The following is a 6,832-nucleotide window of genomic DNA, read 5'->3' as shown; positions in this document are numbered from 1 at the left end:
ATTCCTATTTACGATCATTCTGGTAGCGCGTGAAGGCAGCATTAGTGAAAACAGGCAGAGACAATGGTAGCTTTAGCAACATTAGCCTTACAGAGAGCCAAGAAGCTCTTTTGGAAAACAAAATATGAGGCGTTATGCTTACTTTGTCTGGACGTTTGCGCACAAAGCGTTGGTATCGATCCCTCTTTCAGAAGCAATCTTTGCACAACTCCAGTGCTGAACTGACCCTCGTTTGTGAGGCAGTCCGGCATAAAATGTTAGCACAAACGTATAGGACTTTTCTTTTTTTTTTTCCGGGACATTTTCTTCGAAAATGAAATTTAACCACTGTGTCCTCAGTGGTCTATGGAGACTCCTATGTTCGTTGGTGCATCCCAACACATGACACTTTTAATGGCTCTTTGGCTCTGACATTGTTCCTCCAGCAGCTACAGCAAGAAAACAGTAATGGCGGACCGCTACTTCTCACTCAGGGCTGTGTATATGTCACAAATGGGCGTGACTTTCCCCGAGTATGATGTCATAGTAGTGAGAATTCTGGAACTGCTAGTGTGGAGAGACTGTTTATGATTTATTGGGATTATAAAACAGTGGGTGGATGAGTGGGTGGATTTTTACCATTATAGGCTGGTTGTTTTCACACACTGCGGCCACACAACTATGTTCAAACACCTTATAAAAGTGATTTTTGCATTCTATGGCACCTTTAAGAACTTCTTTTTTTTATTCTTTTTTTTACCAGCCATAATGTTTTTATATATATGAAGAATCCATTCATGTAGGAATGTAAGCAAACGGACAAAGAATTAAATGCTTAAACTACTATGCGTTTAGTGCTCCAGCCAACAACCATTTAAGTGTATTTATTTGTTTGGAATTGTGCAAATGTAAAAATGGGGAGAACTTACAGTGCTTTCATGATCTTACTCAGGGTTTCTGCAGACTTGAACAAGTTAAAAAATAAATAAATCAGCCAATATCTGGCCAGTTAGGTTCATTCTACATTGACTATTGGCCCATAAAGGGATCATTCATGAGTACTCAACAGTACTTTTTTTTTGCTGTGAAAAAGTTTGTGAATAGAGTAAATTTTGTGTATGTCTCAGTTGATATGATTACAGATGGTGATAAATTTGATATGTAATGCAATTTCTTATCAATAAGTTACCCTGCTATCTAAACAATGGCTTCAGCCCATATCAGTTAACTTTTCACTGACCATCTTGACTCTTGTTAACAATGAAATCAAAGTTTTGACTAATAAAGGTAACCCTTTGCACACACAGACTCAACTTTGTGTTTTAGTTTGAGAACTGCGTGAGGAAGTCGACGCTGTTGTAATGTCTCCTTATTCTCAGCGGGAAGCGCTCCGATTCATGGCTAAAAATAAGAATCACTCCAGCCGCTCATCTGTTAGCCCTCGTACCCCCCTAGTCTTCAACAGCTGCCTGTCAGTCTGGTCTACCTCCTCACCACTGAGACCAACACAGTCAGTCGTACAGTACAGACAGAGAATAGTGTGTGCTAATGTTTTAGGGTTAAAATAAAGAAAATTAGACTAACATTCCAATCAAACACCAGATCAAAAATAACGTACTGTGAACTGGCCTGAACTGAAATAACGCACATATTGATAAACTCTATAATTTGATTGCACTGTAAACTGCATAAATCATCCATCGAATGCATAAATATAAATGTATAATTGCAAACTCAAGATTAGAAAAATGACACTTTACAAGTCCAGTTTGCAAGTTCATGCTTTTTAAAAAAAAAAAAAAAAAAAAAAAAAAAAAAAAAAAAAAACAGCTGGTTGAAGAACTGGTTATGAAGTTGAGTGGTTGCCCCTATAAACAATGGCTATAAAAACCATCAATTCATAAAAATAGAAAGAATGGGTCTATCAATTTTTTAAATAAAACATTTTACAGTAAAAACAACACTCATGGCACTCAGACTGAGAAAAATTTGCACGTGTACAAAGAACAACATTTAAAAACATGGCCTAGATCACGTATACTGACAACGCAATCAAAGCATCTACATTTTATTTCACAAAATGCATTCTGTATGCATAAAAATCTGATTGAAAATGCATGCCATATAAAGCACTTAGAAAAAAATCTGGATTGATCACACTAGTCATAAACAATAGTTTACTGGTACTGAATGAGATAACAGGTGCATGTGTGTGTGATGTGAAGGTGCTCCTTAAAAACCTGCTTTTAGAATGCTACTTTTCTATAATGCAAATGCAGAATCTATTGGCGACTTTATCGCTATGTAGACTTTCAGTGAATAAAACCATAAAGGGAGAGTTCATTCAAAAATTAAAATTCTGTCATCAAATACTCATCTGATGTTTTTCCATACCCATAAGATTTAAAGGTCCCATGACATGCTGCTTTTTGGATGCTTTTATATTAATGAGGAGGAGAGAGGCGGGGCAACTGCCATGCTTCGCTCGTTTGCAAGCCATGATGTCTCTCGAGGAAAAAAAAATATTGCGCTCGCCTCGCACGGCAGTAGCTCATTTTCTCATGGGCGGGCCAAATTATCTGGGCGGGCAAAGCAGAGAAAGGGGAGGTAACCTTTCCCCGTATGACGACATAAAGGGAAGATTCCAGATTGGGCCATCTGAGCTTTCATTTTCTCAAAGGCAAAGCAGGATACCCAGGGCTCGGTTTACACCTATCGCCATTTCTAGCCACTGGGGGACCATAGGCAGGCTAGGGGAACTCATATTAATGTTAAAAAAACCTCATAAAGTGAAATTTTCACGCCATGGGACCTTTAAGATTTCAGTCTCTCAGTTGAAAGTCCATGCGACCAAAACTTTGATGCTTTGCATTGATGAATGAAAGTTTCATAGGTTTGTAACAACATAGGGGAAGTATTTAATGACTTTTTTTTTTTTTTTAATAAAACTAACCCTTTAAATATTGAATAGGGCAGGAATTACATGGACCACTTTTATGATGCTTTCAATAGATGGAAATACAGAGTTGCCAGGATAATCTTCAAGGAGATTTCATAAAATTCAAGGAAAAGCCATATTTAGAACAGCATGAGGGCAAGTAAATGACGGTTTTAATTTTTGGGGTAAGCAAACAAAATGTAATATCAGTCATCATATTAACTGTAATAAATATCATGTCAGCCCAAATATCAGGTCCTCATCTTTGTGTTTCCGCAAAAGCACTATGTGGTTGAATCCAGGCAGTTGCTCACACGGCATCAGATCTCATCTGTGTGGCGATGTTCTCCCCAAAGCATCCTTCCCCAAATCAGTCATGCTTCAGCCGAGACATTAAAACCACGCAGCGAGCCGTCTGCCTGAAGCTGGTGGAGGGCAGCGTTTACACGCTTGGCTGTGTTTGTATCACTAATGCAAACACGGCTGGAATAAAAGCGCACCCACGGCTGCCACACGCTCACATTAACAAGAGGAGGAACGCCCAGCTGGCAAACAACACACCCACTGGAACCGTCTCCGACACCAGTAAATGGCAAAAAATGAAAAATAAAATGTGGAAAACAAAAAAAAGACCACAGACTTAACACAAACCCACAAATAAGCATGCATACTAGAGGACACGTGCATGTGTTGCCGTTCTCACACCAGCGGTCCACATTACAGTCAGTGCGGCTCACAGCTACACTACAGCTGCAGAGTAGTGTGCACTTAACGGAAGAGAGGTTAACACATGGAGTGATTATTAACAAGCCTTCAGTGTAGGCCTGGGTGATAAAACGGTATCGATATTTATCGACGGTACACCTTCTTCGATAACGATATAAAAAAATTTTCATATAGGCACGTGCTACGAGTGACGCAGACAGCACTTACAAACACGGACATGAGTGCTGTACCTGCCTGTGATGAGGAGATTGTGAATAAAAAAATGATTATTAGTCGAATTTAAAATAAACACTTGCATTTGAATGCAAAAATAGTACAATCAAATGTTAGGTGTGCATCAGGGAGCGTCATCAGTGGAGCACAAGATGCGGTGATGATGATGTAAGTGACCTTGTTGCATTTTAATGTTTTGTTAGTCTAGCCCACGAGATGCGCCGCTGCTGCGTTATGCATTCAAAATATTATAGGAATATAGAAGCTCAATGCGGAGAAGATCTTGATTAGGTGAAAACCGAAACCAAGCCATTCACACAGAACGCATATTCAGCACAGTTTTTTAGACAGACAAATATGACTGCTGCACTCGCGTCTCACACAAGAGATGTAGTCATGCAAAGTTAAAACGGTTTAAACTTTGAAGGTCCCATGGCATGAAAATTTCACGTTATGAGGTTTTTTAACATTAATATGAGTTCCCCTAGCCTGCCTACTGAGACTTGTTATAACACTTGCATATCATGATGCTGTTTTGTTCATAATTGTTTATGCAATTTACGAAATTATATTTGATTTACATGAGTTAATGTAGACGCAATGCACGTTTTTTTTTATAGACTTATGCGTTCACAATTTAAATGTGCTGCATTGTTTTGCTCATTGCACCCTCCTTTGGCATCGGGAGACAAGACAAAAGTTTCCTTAAGACCTATTTAATCTGCATATAAAACATTAGAAATTAGATATTTGTTTAATTTTTATTGTGTGTTTGACTGTTAAAACAAAAAATATTTGTTGTTTGTCTCAATAAATTGGGTTAATTTAAAAATACAGTGGTTAAATGTAAAAAAACATTTCTATTGCTCTTTGTTTTAAAAAGGTTATAACAAATTTTAATTATCGATACTGAACGATATGAAACATTATATCGTTGATACATTTTTTTATCTATATCGCCCAGCCCTACTTCAGCGGCTCATCTACACTGAAAAAATTTATTTTTCGAAGTTGTAAATAAAACGGCTAACTGAAGTACGTTTTACAAGAAAATACTATTGCAGTCTACTTCAAAATTTCATATTTAAATTCAATGCTTTACTTGCCATTTCTTTGTAATTATTTGTGAAACTTACTAGCAATTTCTGAGTGGTAGTTGTTTCAAAGTAAATCCTAAACCAGATTTATTTTTCAGTGAATGACTACTATTTGTAACACACACAAAAATCATATTTTGGAAATGATAAGTAATTTAATAAGTCAAGCATCATAACATGCTAAAAAGCGCTTCAAACACACCTTAGCAACTGGGGCTGGCTTAAAAATATACATTTTTTGGATTTTAATCAATTCTTATTTTGATGAACCAATATCGACTCAAGACCCAAGAATCGATCTATGCTGTTTTCAGGTGATGTGTAACAAAACATAAACGGTTAGTTCACCCAAAAGTGAAAGTTCTGTCATTAATTACTCACCCTCAAGTCATTCCACACTAGGCTTGCTGCGATAGACGGTGTTGACTGTTTTACCGGTGTGAAGCCGCAACACCGATTACGTCACTTGCCCACCGCGGCACCACCCGCCACCGTGGTTTTGATTTTTTATAGCAATAAAAATCATTTAGTTCAGTTAGAGTCACTACAGACACTACAATTAAAAACTGAATGCGGCTTCTCAATGCAGCGTGCCGAACGACAGTCGCATCACAGATCAGATTTCATTTACCCCGTGAGGAGAGTGAGTCGAGCTGACTGACAAGAAGAGTGAGGTGAGACAGACAAGACGATAGTGGGTGATTAGTTTTGAAACGAAATGCAAAAGCGCCTGTTTGGCAATACTTTGAATTTTGAAAAGCCTGCTGACTTTTGCCATTTATCTAAGGTGATATCGGAAGTTGTTTTTTTTTTAAATATTCATTTGATTGGTTTCACAATGTTTGCTGATTTTTACTTTATTTAAACTTCATGTCATTTATTTTATTTGACATCAAGGTGTATGCCGTGCCTCCAAGCTTTCTTATTAATTTAGCTAATAAACGTTTTACGTTTCTTAGGCTATTTATTTGGTTCCACAGTGTTTACTTATTTTCAGTATTGTATAGGCCTACCTATTTAAAATTTGTGTAAGTTATGTTATTTTATATTAGGCATAGCTGAACTGCCGCTAATTCGAACATTTTCTCGATGCATCGATTACAAACCCTGACGATGCATATGCATCAATCTTGAAACATGGAATTTTGAATCGTGAATCGTGGATTTCGGACAGTAATCGATTTAAAACGCTAAGAATCGAATGAATCGCGATTTCTATATCGATTCAATGTTTTCAAAATATATACACATTAAATTACTACAAGCACGAATTAATGGAGACCTTGAACAGTGTCCGTGCCCTCGCATCTCTCCTTCACGTGCTCCACTAACCGCCTGTGACTGTCACAAGATTGCGCTCGCGCTCAGTTCATCTCACTGACACATTTTTTGAGCAGCTGATGTGTGATCTCTCCTTAGTACTCGTGGCCAGTAGGGATGTAATGATTCACTCAACGCACGATTCGATTCACGATTTTGATTTCACGATTCAATTCACGTTTTTTTTTACAAAATGAGATTTAAGAAATTATCAAATTAAATGTTTCCTTTTATTATTGCTTAGACAAAATACTGTACGTTTCTTTGTGAAATTTAAATAACACTATAATAATATACTAATATAGCACTTGCATATTATTGCTCTTTTGTTGGTTTTGATTGCTTCTATTGTCCTCATTTGTTAGTCGCCTTGGATAAAAGTGTTTGCTAAATAACAATTTAAATTTAAATGTAAATGTAAATAAAACTAAATAGAAAATTTAAAACCAGCAAGTCGCCTTGGATAAAAGTGTTTGCTAAATAACAAAATTTAAATTTAAATGTAAATGTAAATAAAACTAAATTGAAAATTTAAAACCAGCACCAAATCAAATAAATA

This window comes from Sinocyclocheilus anshuiensis, unplaced genomic scaffold, assembly GCF_001515605.1.
Source record: "Sinocyclocheilus anshuiensis isolate Anshui unplaced genomic scaffold, SAMN03320099.WGS_v1.1 scaffold1075, whole genome shotgun sequence".
Lineage (NCBI taxonomy): Eukaryota > Metazoa > Chordata > Actinopteri > Cypriniformes > Cyprinidae > Sinocyclocheilus > Sinocyclocheilus anshuiensis.
Note: the sequence above shows the minus strand (reverse complement) of the source record.